Source organism: Amblyomma maculatum, chromosome 10 (assembly GCF_055883805.1).
Source record: "Amblyomma maculatum isolate TAMU_Amacu chromosome 10, ASM5588380v1, whole genome shotgun sequence".
Lineage (NCBI taxonomy): Eukaryota > Metazoa > Arthropoda > Arachnida > Ixodida > Ixodidae > Amblyomma > Amblyomma maculatum.
In genome coordinates this window covers 49,311,894-49,324,851 of record NC_139353.1, presented here as the reverse complement: position 1 = coordinate 49,324,851, position 12,958 = coordinate 49,311,894, and the positions used below count along the sequence as shown (strand labels likewise).

General features: G+C 46.5%; 1 long non-coding RNA gene across 1 annotated transcript in view; it reads right to left on the bottom strand.

Annotated features, from left to right (window-relative positions):
• The window catches only part of LOC146176344 (uncharacterized), a 46,326-nt gene extending 39,483 nt beyond the window's left edge, over nucleotides 1-6,843 (bottom strand). Inside the window, exon 1 of the long non-coding RNA XR_014701283.1 lies at nucleotides 6,797-6,843. This is a non-coding gene — a long non-coding RNA (uncharacterized LOC146176344). The remainder of the gene's footprint in view (nucleotides 1-6,796) is intronic.
• Nucleotides 6,844-12,958: the final 6,115 nt, after the last annotated feature.

The window sequence follows — 12,958 nt, the reverse complement described above, 5'->3', positions numbered from 1 at the left end:
TGAAGCTCCGGCTTTCACCTGGCCTACCCCGACGTGAAGAAACTTTGCTGTGCCGCCTGTGGGTTGGTGTAGCATTCACAAACTCCTATTCTTTTATGATAGGTATGGCAAACAGCCCTGTATGTACAAACTGTGGGTGAGACGAGACTATAGGCCACATTCTTTGTGAGTGCCCTATACACAGTGAGGAAAGACTGTCTATGCCGTGCGCTTGAGCGTCTAGATGGACGCCCACTGACTGAAACTAGGATTTTAGGTCCCTGGCCACGGCGATCGTCTGCGGTGAAGGTCTCCCAGGCACTGCTCCGCTTTATGAAAAGCTCAGGCCTAATCGAAACGCTATGATTTTCTCTTACGTTACGTGATATGACTGTGATGTGACATGTCTGAGATGTGACTGTACTAATGTCACAACATCCCTCTCTTACAAATTTTATATCCCCTCGCCCCTTTCCCCCAGTGCAGGGTAGCAAACCGGTTTCTTTCACGGGTTAACCTCCCTACCTTTCCACCTCATCTTCATCCTTCTCCTTTGTTTAACTAGGAACTACGAAGTGAAACTTTATCGTTTTCCTTGTAGCTCTATATAGCTGGGCTAGGTTGCATCCTAGTGAGTCAGTACATTATTGCAAAATGTCTAAAAGCATTTAAAAAATTAACTAGATTTCAACAATTTTGTCTAGCATGCTGAGTAGTGGTAGTGAAAACTGCTGTTATGAAAATCTTCCAATCGTTAAGCACGTCAGAGGGCTACAGGATGAGTCCCTTATTGATTGAAACAGAAATATATTTTATCTCCGCAGCCGCTACAGACAAATACGTACACAAATTTCGTTCAGGAGTTTATCCCCGGAAGCTTCAAAACCGAATGCGGTAGATATAAGATCACGCAAAAAAGAAAAAGAAAATAAGTAAGAAAAAGAAAGTTAAGGGCAGAAACATGGCCGACTTGTGACCGCGTCCGCAGATATATACTGTATGGCGTCGGTAACAAAGCTAGCACGAAGACTAAGCATGCCTGAAATACCATGTAATAAATAATTCAACCTGCAGCAAAGGTAAGGAAGGAAGGTAAGGCTAGGCATTACAAACCATACGCTGTCCGCGCTAAACATGTGCCCATGGCAGTTTGGCATGTGCGAGGAGCTCATTTATTGGGACTTCTCGTTTTCTCTTGCTTGACTGCGAGGGCTAGCACGCCACGAAATTCACTGAGAATGCATTTCCACTTTCTCCGTGCTCTGCCTTTATTTTCCATAATGTGCTCTTGGTTGTTGCGACAGTGCAAGAGATATAAGCACGGCGCCTAACGTTGTGCATTGCAACCTTCCGGGCAGAGGCCAATCTTTGTTCGGGAGCTCGGCTGCAAATTACGCGGTGCAATGCACTTCGAGCACCTCCTAGGCTTTAACGCTACGCACTGTAAACGTCTTCGCGACGTCCCCCGCCACTCGACGCTGCAAGTAATTAGGGATAATTAGGTACCGTTAATTGCCATATATCGAGGAACGCCAATAAATAAATTCTCATTATAGACCGCCTGGACTCGAACAAGACCTCCTCCTTCTTAACCAAAACGCGTGGGCAGGCGCTGCGTCGCAACTAGAACTTTTGTACTCTCGTTCAGTGGTCGCGGCAAGGTGCCGAAACTTCGTCTTCGAACTTACTCGACGGGATAGTTCATTTATATCTCCGTATACTTCGAGGGAGCTGAGAAAGACGAAGTCTCCCCCACTTCCGTGATCACATTCCGATCCCATTGTCTTGCGATGTATTGGAGTAATTTTTCAAGGCACTCCGGGCGCATTAGCAGCACGTCTGTTTCTATGCTTTCCATTTGTCTGCTCTCACTGGGTTCTGTTCGTATCGAGCGATACAGTGGTACAGCTAGGTGCCTAGCTGAAGCGACGCGTCAGCCAATGCTTGTCATGATAGGGGGGTGTCGATCCAAGGTCACTTCCCTTTGCTCAACTTTTCATAGCGAGATGACAGACTTCGTTGTGACAATGTTATACCACTGCTGCAGTGCAAGCAGATTTTTTGTTCATGTTTAAGGGAAAAGTCAACTCGAAATTGTCGCAGAACAGTACGCCACTTGATTGTATATTAGGTAATTCGTTAGTTCACAAGGTACGATGCAATTGAAATATACAATTGAAATATAAAGACACACAGTCGTTTACTCGTTGCAGGAAAGGCGGGCGGGAGGAGAGGACCGCGAGCGATTTGACCACCGCAAGTGGTGGGCGGGGAACTGGCGCTGCTGTAGCATTAAATGCAAATGCCTCTCTCATTCCGCGTTTCTATGCACAATTCCGTTTATTATGCTGAATAGTATGCCAAGGCGTTGTCAATACCGGCTAGGTTTTCCGTTTTTCGTTAGAAGGCTTCTCTGTCTCTCTCCTTCCTGCTGTAGATGCACTCTCCAGAAGTAAGCGGCTGTCACTGACGTCTTTAAGGGCGGAAGTTTGGTTCAGCCACTTTTCGATTGTTCATCAGCACGCGTCACTTGATGATGCATGAGAAAAGATGACACGGTACAGCGTTATCTTCAAAACTGTTTCCTTGTGAGGACAACTAAGGTTTCTCAGCTCATGGTGCATCTGTCGCCACAAGTGTCGCTAGGGCGGAGAAGGAAAAGTATGGATTGTTCAGTATGGTTATGTAAGTGCAAATCGGGAGCGGTACCACTTCAGGTTTCATTTCATCTTTGGTTTGAGGATCGGTTTTCCAGGCAAAGTAGGCTATAGATACAGATCGACGAAATCGATGGGTCATGGTATCAATGCTATCCCACTATAAAATAAGGGCAATTAAAGCGGGTAATAGAGTCTCCTGCACACGGACGAAAATTGAAAAGGACGAAGATATGCAACGCATGTGCAACGCGAGAGACTGCAAGTTATACCCGATGGAGATAGGGCTGCATGGCCTTTGCGATAGCGCAGTTAGGTTCTGTTTTATTAGCTACTATTTTGCAGCCCCAAGATATCATGCACGGCCATGTTTGAGACCTTTATGTCAGGTTCTGTGAGAATACATTAAGAAAAAAAAGCAATTGCGCTAAGCTTAGAACATTGCATTATTCAGCCTGAATTGAATGGCACTCGCCAGCTAAAAAATGAAGTGATAGTAGGCTGCACGTCAAGGCCGAGCATCTGCCGCTCTCTTCAGAGTTGTATCCCACTGCAGAGCGTTTCATTTTCCAGTAATTCGTAACTTCAAATTACCAGAAAAATAAAAAGAAGGATGTTAAGTAAGATTAGATAAGATAAGTATCACGCATTCATCTGGGAGAGTCAAGAAAAATGTCGTCTTTATTGTGTACTGAGTTGATTTCCCATGACGATGACTGCCATCTGTGTATCTATAACATGCATCCGTGTTCGCGGTCGGTTCAAGCAGCAGCACGTCTTCAGATCTTGAGAAATTTGGAAATTGAGCGTTGCAAGACTTCATCGAAGATGCGCCGCCGCGGAGGCCAAGTGGCTAGGGCACTTTAATTTTCTGCTGAAGGATGGGCGATGGATTCTCAGCCGCGAGAACTGGTTTTTATGGAGACAAAAATGTGTATGTCGGTGCACGTAAATAAGTTAGGGAGGACGAAATTTCCGGAATCCTACACTACGCTTCCCCAGAGTCCGAGTCCCTTTGAGACGTTGAAATTCCCAAACCAAACAAACCAATTTCATCGAAGTCAATGTCGTTGCTTACTCACAAATTTTACTGAGAATTATTTCCCTCGGGGTCCCTAAGCAGTATCAATAGGAAGTTGCAGTTGTAGGACTTCACCCGATAGCATGGCTTGCCACAAACGACTATAAGATAGAGCAAAATAGGCAACGGAGTTAAAGTACACTGCATAAGCCCACTTCATCACTGCACCTCTTTTTCGGTTTTATAAGCGCCTAGCGTAGATGTGTGCATAAGGGTTCGGCAACATTGATAAATGTTGCTTATATGAAAATACAAGTCTGTAGATTTTTCTATCGGGGATGAAATATGGCGTTTTTTGATAAGTATTATCTTCAGCTCTCGGCTAGCAGAAGCATTGCGCGTGAACCTCTTTGTGAGCTAAGTTCTTCGCTATGCAGCCACTGTTCTCATGTTCCGAGGAAAATGTTTTTTTACTTCATCACCTCCTGTCGACGCTGTTGAAAGATAAAATTATTCCGATGCGTAGAAAAATAATGACACATTTTGATAAACCCGCATCTTCAATTCCGTCATCCGTCACTAGAAAAACTGCCTTGCTGTTTTAAAGCCACTTCGTTTTGTCTTACGGACCACACAGGAGCACCTCATGCTATTTTTTTCAGACGTGCACCACAGTTAAGTAGTCAATAAATAAAAACGTCAATAAGGAGCGGCACAATACCTGAAAGCAGCAAGAAAGACTCATTGTTCTAAAAGGGGTAATCACTCTATAAAGCTAGTGATGCAAAAATACGAAGTCGAATATAGCCCTTGAATGAAATATTGCGCTCATAATTCACTGACGTGGGTTAGAAAGGAGCTGGGTTCCCAGTTTTATAAGACAGCGTCTCAGTGTTTAGTAGTGATGAAGGAGCAAACCGGTGCGGAGGGCGTCACCCAATCCACGTATTTTTCATACGTGGCACATTTTGATCTCGAGCAGTTCATTGTTATGCTTGCTTTTCATATTTTCGTTACAGAGCGACACTATTGAAATGTAGCTTGCGGCAACTACGTGCTATTTATAAGAATGAAGGCTCGCGTTCGATAGAATTTTGTCCTTCACTTCGACGCCATAGTGTTACTTTCCTTACAGTGTTATTCCAGCTGTTTGACTTTGACGCAAATATGTAAACGCATAGTCCCATGCCGAAGACATAAAAGTATGAAGCTCGCACATGTCTGTAGCCGAAAGCTACACCGTAACGCATCAGGGCCAAATATGTCCCTACAGTAAGTAATATAGAGGCAATAGGCGAGGGTTGTCGATATAATTTACGTACTTAGGTTTGACTCGAATCCTAAGGCGATTTGTTGTTCTCGCTTGTTTCAAACATTCTCCAAGCTTAGAGAGCGAACATGCGGCTGACGCCGAACGACGACTTCCATTTTTGCAACGATGGTTCCACCCCATCAGAAGTGTTCGAGAAGTATATTCAGTGAAAACAATTCGAAATCTATGAACAACATGTGTCGTCCGGGCAGAAGACCTGTGTTGTCTGCTGTATACGTTGTTATCGATGCCAGGCTCGCGCTGCCGTTAAAAAAGGCAGCACGCTGGTACGCGATGCAGGTTCGCAGGATCGTCAATAGAGGCAGAAACGAGACCGATGAGGTAGGGGTCAAATCAGATTTAGTTTCTGTAGCACTCCGCTAAGCCAAGTGTGTTGGATGTATAACGGCATAGTTAGTGTTGTATGGAAATATACAAAATGGTTGAAAGTGACAAGGTTAGTGACAAGGTATTTGAGCAAACCTGCAGCGTAACTAAGCATGTGTTCCGCCGCTGTGATGCAGTGGTTAGGACTGCTGTGCCCAAAGATGCATGATCGAAAGCCCGGCCGCGGAAACTGCTTCCCGATCGAGGCGAACATCAATACGCCTGTGTCTGTGTAATGTCAGTGCATATTAAACAATATTAGGTAGCCCCAATTTATGAAGCCCTGCACTACACTGTCTTTTATAGCCTGAGTCGTTTTGGGCACCACCAAACAACTAAATCAGTTAAGCACGCAAATGTAATTAGTGAATCTTGTGATATATTGTCGGACATCAACTCAGGGGAACAAGCTTATTCTGACAGTTAGTTTTATAAATAATCACTCTAAGATATATAATGTGGTATATCATTGGATAGCTACTAGCGTGTGCAAGTATAGTTTGCGAGTTTAGGTAAATAATTACAGCTAATATATAGTGCAATTTATTAGCATCCAAATGTAAAACATTGTGCAGTATATCGTTGGATAGCTACTGATGCGCCTATTATACCTAGACTCGCTTAGGCATTGCCAAACCATGCAAAGCAGAGCTTACGCTAGACAAACTATGTTTGCGCTTGTTGAACTCGGAAAGCTTTTATTGGATTACATCTACCTCCATTTCAAGGTCACCACTGTCATCATCGCTCATATTTTAGCACTGGATGGAGAGCGAATTGTAAAAGAGTAATAGTTAAAAGCGTAAAATTTTGAATAAAATTACATAATTCGGTGGTTTGTATGCCGTCCGTTTTAAGTGGGAGAAGCTGCGCAGACGCCACGAATGATCAACATCGACCGTCTAAAAAATTACAGCCAATTTAGCTTGTATAAATGCGAAGTGAGTCGTCCTTCCCCGTCGCATCATCTCTCAAGCCATGGCGTGAGATCGCGAGGCCTTCGGCGGGGCGCCAGAAGGCGGCGCCCTTACTCCGCTAAAACTGCACGCCGCACACATTGACAGACAAGGTTCCATCGTCGACGTGGAAGCGCTAGGAACCGGGCCGAAAAACAGGAGTCGCTGGCGGCGACTACACTGGTAAGAGATATTGGACGATAATTATTATAGGATGCCTAAGGGGGGAGGGGGGGACAGATTTGTAGGCTGAAACCACAATTCCTATTTTACAATCAATGTGGGCTGTGTGTACGTGGCGGCGCGGTAGCCACCCGTGCACACATCCCACATTGATTGGGAAATAGGAACGGTGGTTGCAGTCTAGGAATCTGCCATCTCTCCCCCCCCCCCCCTTCCCCCCTAAAGCATCCTTAATAAATATCGTCCTATATCTCTTACCAGTTATTGTTGCAAAATGCTCGAACGTATAATATTCACTAACCTTGTTAATTTTCTTGAATCGAACACATTTTTTACATCAGTGCTACGCAATTTTCGAAAATCTTACTCCTGTGAAACGTAGTTAATATTACTTACAGATGCTTTGCATTATATGCATGACCTCTCATCACAAGCCGACTGCATATTATTTGATCTTGTTTTTAATTTCGACAATGTATGTTACAAATTACTATCTCACAAACTATGAACACTGAACATTGATTGTAACTTGTTTTAATGGAATAATGTTTACTACTTAATCGCTCCCAATTTGTTTTTGTTAAAGATTATAACTCCAATTTTACAAAGGTGTGTTCCGGGGTTCCAAAAGGTTCCATTCTTGGACCTCTACTGCTGTTAATTTACATTCGCGATTATCAGTAATGATTACATGAGTGATAAACAGCGCTAACAACGTTATATTACTTCAGTCAGACCTCACTGCTGTATGTGACTGGTGCAAGGAATGACTAATGCAGCTATTGATTGATTGATTGAAAACTTTATTGAGTGCATGGGAGTTCTCGGAGTTGTGGGTGGTCCGCCTATTCCGGCAGCCCAGTGGCCTGCGCCGCAGCGTGGGCCCTGCGAACCCGTCCTCGTTGTTGGTCAGGGTCCTCACTGTGCACAATGGCCTTCCACTGCTCCAAATAATGACATATGGAAATTCATTCGGGTCTCCAGAAACATTTCCTCCTCCCCTCACTATTTCATCGATAACATTTCATTGCAATCAGTTTCGTCGATCAAATACCTACTCACTTGTAACTGTTGCTATACAAAACATAAACAGGATCCAAAATCGAGTATGCCTGACCGATATGGGACCCTACTTATGTGAACTAAATTGAAATCTCGATATGGTCCAAAATAACTTTGTACGTTTTATCCTTGCTAACTACAACCGAACAGCCGTATATCTGCCATGAGGAAAAATCTCCGCCTCCCATAACTGACATCGCGTAGAAACGTTTTCCGCATCACGCTGTTCCACAAGTTGTACCATCAACCTGCTCTTCATAATCACCTCCTCCTTCATACAATTTATGCATCCCACCGAATTGATCATCAACAAAACGTCGAAATGATGCCATGAAACAAAAATGCTTCTCTCAATCATTCCAGCCGCGAACCTCACGTGACTGGAACCACCTTCCCGCAGAACATTGTACAGTCAGGAGCTATTTGATATTCATGCACCAAATTTATTTTCTTCGTGTATTTACCACTCCCCATCTGTAATGCCTCAGTACCAGAGGGATAATGTAAATTAACTAGCTTACATTATTTAGAGATAAATTGCATTTGTTTCTCTCAATCATTCCAGCCGCGAACCTCACGTGACTGAACCCACCTTGCCGCAGAACATTGTACATTCAGGAGCTATTTGATATTCATGTACCAAAATTATTTTCTTCATTTTTTGTGCATTTACCACTCCCAATCTGTAATGCCCCAGTACCAGAGGGGTAATGTAAATTAACTAGCTTACTTTAATTAGAGATAAATTGCATTTGTTGAGCAGCCCATACATTTGCGTAGACAGGCCTGTTTCTCAATTTTGGGGCAAACAAATCAATTCCGCTTATATTAGTCATGTTTTTGATATTGCACGACTACCAATGTGTATGCGTGCTTCACGCTCGGTTTCTCATGTTTTCTATATATTCCCATTCCTTTTTTTCACCGGAGATGCTTGTATGGGCTTGTATCAGTGGCGGCTTCATTAATCTATTATGTATTGTATATTTTTTCTGTGTGCGTGTCCCGCTGCGGAATAAGATTAAGATGGAGCGCATTTGGTAAGCACTCGCAGATTAGGACTAGCAGCTTACCGGTATCGCTCAAGAGGAAAGCATACAATAGTTGCATCTTGCCTGTGGGGCTGAAACGTGTAGGCTAACCAAGAGGGTTCTACTTAAGTTGAGGACAACTCAGAGGGCTATGGAACTAAATATGGTAGAGGTAACATTAGGAGATAGGAAGCGTGCAGAGTGGGCCAGAGAAATAACTCAAGTTACTGACATTCTAGTGGAAATTAAGAAGAAATGGGCATGGGCAGGACATGTAGTGCGAAGGAAGGACAACCGATGGTCACTTAGGGCAACAAACTGGATTCCAAGGGAAGGAAAGCGTAGCAGGGGGCGGCAGAAAGTTAGGTTGGCGGATGAGGTTAAGAAGTTCGCAGGGATGAAGTGGATGCAGATATCACAGAACTGGGTTAAGTGGAGAAATATGGGAGAGGCCTTGGCCCTGCAGTGGGTATAGTCAGGCTGATGATGATGATGATGTCCCGCTACGCTGTCTCACAGCAATGAATGTTTTCACTTCCATGCTCCTGGGGTGATTTCCCTGCTAAGAAAACAGCGATTGCGTGCATTCGTCGTCGTCGTTCGGCCACTACGTTGTATTCAGCCTTACGGGAAGCAGTTTGTGTCAATAAATTAGAGAGAGAGAGAGAGAGAGAGAGAGAGAGAGAGAGAGAGAGAGAGAGAAACTTTTATTGAGAATAGTTGTGAAATATCCGCCCCATTTGGGCACCCTCCACAGTTCAAGAAGCCGTGGATCCGAGCCACCTCCTTGGTTCGGTTGAGCTGAGACTACGCTGGTAATCCAGGCTGTTGCATCAAATCTGAATCTCCCGCTGCTCTTCCGATAGGTCTCTGGTGGTTATGGTACCATGTGGTTCATTGGATTTCCACACTAGTATGATACTTTTTTATTGTCGGGGAATTCACGGATGTCTGAGTGTGAGACAGGCGGCTTCAATTGTTTTCTGCATCAGACGTAGAAGCTATAGTGATGCATATTTTTAATATAGGCTGCCAGAAGTATTAAGACCTGCTTTTTTAAAAGTCGAAATGAAGCAATATTTGCGGCTGACATTTGCCGCGGCGTCACTCCTCTGGAACGCGCAGACCGGCAAGGTGCGCACGCGGCGGGGTTAGGCAGAGGATCGTGGAGCGAGCGGACGCATCTCACATGAGCTCCGTGATTTCACAGCAAAATTTCGTATTTCTTGCCACTTGCGTTCACCAACTTTGCTCTGGACGTTCGTCTATCGCTCCGGACCCGGTGTGCTGATTTCCAGACCAAGGCAAGCAGTTTGATGATTTTTCGACCAAATATTTTTAGCCGCAACAGCTGCGACAGCTAAGCCTATCGCTGCCTCACGACATCGGCGCGTTCGCGCGCAGCGGCGGTGGCGACGTCGCGTCCCGCCAAGCCCAACACCGCCTTGACTATGCCTTACACTGTGGAAGGCACCGACATTACCGCCGCGGAGTTATCCGATGGCTCATGGACGGCATTCGAGATGCAACGCCGGTACCGAAGACCATCTCCGCCCAAGAAACAACCTGCCGAGGCCCAGACGCCAGCCACGACATCGACTGTACCGAATCCGCGAACACGCGGACGCCCTCCACCTTTGACCAAAAAGCGTCCTCTGCCCCGCCTGCCCTCGGAACACCTCAAGATCGTCCTCCGTCCACAGGGCACGCTGAACCTTCACACCGTAGGCCCCGCACGACTTGCACTTGCTATCTACGCAGCCGCCAACGTCGACCACCGCCTAGCGGTTACTGCCGACCAAGTCCGCATACACCCCACTAACAACACCATCACAGTGAGCACGCCTGACAATGCCCGTGCAGTGTCTTACGCCAAGATCGGCACCATCACCATCGACAAGACAGTAGTCCCGGTTGCCGCCTACGCCCCAGCCCCGGACAATTCCGTACGGGGGATTTTGTACCGAGCCTACAGTTACGAAAACGATGCCGAGATCCTGGCTGAGCTCCGCGCTCGAAATCCCGATCTCCCCATCGTTGCTGCGCGTCGTATGGGCAAGACGCAGCACTTCGTCGTTACGTTCGCCAACACCGAGCTGCCCCGATACGTGCGGTACTTGGGGTTTACTTTCGAAGTTTTCCCTTTGAAGCCTCGTCCGGAGGCGTGCTTCAACTGTCGCAAGCTGGGTCACCGAGCGGACGTGTGCCCCCAACCACGAATACCTACATGCCGCCGCTGCGGCGTCGCTCACGACTCCCCACCAGCCGGCCAACCACCTACCTGCCAAGCCATGTGCATCGTATGCAAAGGCTCACATCCAACAGGCAGCAGAAGCTGCAAATACCGCTTCGTGTCTAGCCACAGGCGCAAATCTTCACAGTCCCCCACGGACACTGCCACTGACCCAGACAGTTCGCCAAGCGGCCGCCAGTCCCGTCCCCGAGAACGCGGCCACCAACAACCACCTCCAAGGGATGAATCCTTCCCGCCACTGCAAAGCAGCAGTCCCCCAACTGACCTCGCCACAAGTCCACCACTTCAGCTGCAGGAACCAAGAGATGACTCTTTTCCCCCTCTACGTGGACGCAGTGGGAGCAGAGATAGGAGCAGGTCATCGTCCCAGAGACGCAGCTCGCGGATCAACTCCAACTCCGGAGAAGAAGGAAGACCTGCCAAACATTTGGCATGAAAGACTCCACTTACAGACAAGCAACGCCGAGCACCCGACCCACAGGTAAGGGAGCTGGCAGAGTTAGTCCGACAACTGCAACAACAGTTAGCTCAGTCTAACGCAAAAATCAAACAGCTAGAAACTGCAAATGCGCAATCAAAAAATGAACAGTCGTCTGTGGCTTGCGCTCGCCTTGAAGTCAGCCGCAATGAGGACATGGAAGTAGATCAAAACCGCCGTAACAAACGAAAGGCACCTTCGGTACCTCGGCCAGATACAGATGACTTAGAGAGTAATTATGAAGAGAGATTTGCAAAAATAGACCAAAGACTAGCCAAGGTGGAGGAAACTATCCAGAAATTAATACCACAGCTTAACAAAGTAACTGACACAATGGAAAAGTTTCCGACTACTTTCGAAACTGTCCTAGCTAAACTCGACACGCTTACAACCAGGGTTAACGCACTAGCATCCCCTAGCAATCTGATATCTCCAACGCCAAATGCAGGCTCTTTGCCTCCCGCCAACACAGCATTCTCACGCCCAGCTGACGGTGCTTCGGCGCGTCCGTCCCCCAGCAGCATTCTCCGACCCAGCGTATTGCAACCCGCGCGAGCGGAACCTTACCCGATACGCGATGGCTAGTACACCTGTTATAGTGTGGCAATGGAACTGCAGGGGATTCCGAGCCAAGCGCAAGGCTCTGGAATATGCAGTTTTGGCCCAAACAAACAGGCCGGTAGTCATAGCACTTCAAGAGACGAATACAGAAGTAAAGCTTGCAGGGTATACAGCATACAATGAGAAAGTGTCGGCTGAGTGCCGGCCGATCACAGCTACACTTGTACACCGTAATCTAACTGCAAACCAATTAGATTTGGAAATACCGGAGGTCTCTCATACATTTATACAAATCCTGCCGAACAAACGAACAGAATCTCCCCTTTACATTCTAAACGTATATAGTCCACCTAAAGACAACAGCACGAAAATAGCCACACTCTTCCGTAAGGCGCATGTAGCCGCTCATAATGGAATGTTGCTGACTGTTGGAGACTTTAACGCACCCCATGCAGAATGGGGCTACTCAGTTAACAGTAGAAAGGGAACTAAATTATGGGAGACAGCCCAGGCGCTAGGGCATACCTTACTCGTCGACCCTGATAAACCTACGCGCATTGGTAACAGTGTAACCAGGGATACGTGCCCTGACCTTACCTTTGCCAGAAATATCCCCGATGCGAGATGGGAAAACCTAAATACAAACATAGGAAGCGACCACTATGTACTATGTACCACTTTCCGAGCTACGCATTGCAAAATGCGTCGCCAGGAAGTGAAGCACACGAACTGGGACGCCTTTAGATATGTCCGCTCGCAAAGGCCAGCGGAAAGTATAGTAGATTTAAGACAATGGACGGAGCGTCTGTTGCAAGACGCCGCAAACACTTCAAAAACTGTTGCCCTTGAGGACAGCAGCCCCAGTCCGGACGCTAAGCTAGTGCACATGATTGAAGCACAAGGAAGTATCCATGCTCGATGGCGTAAAAATAAGCATAACCGACGTTTAAAAATTCGGCTAACCCGGCTTGAAAAGGAAATCGAGGCTTACTCGTGGGAACTTAGCCGAGAACAGTGGCATCAGACTTGCGACCGCCTTAATGGGCAACTGGGCAACAAGAACACGTGGTTTTTACT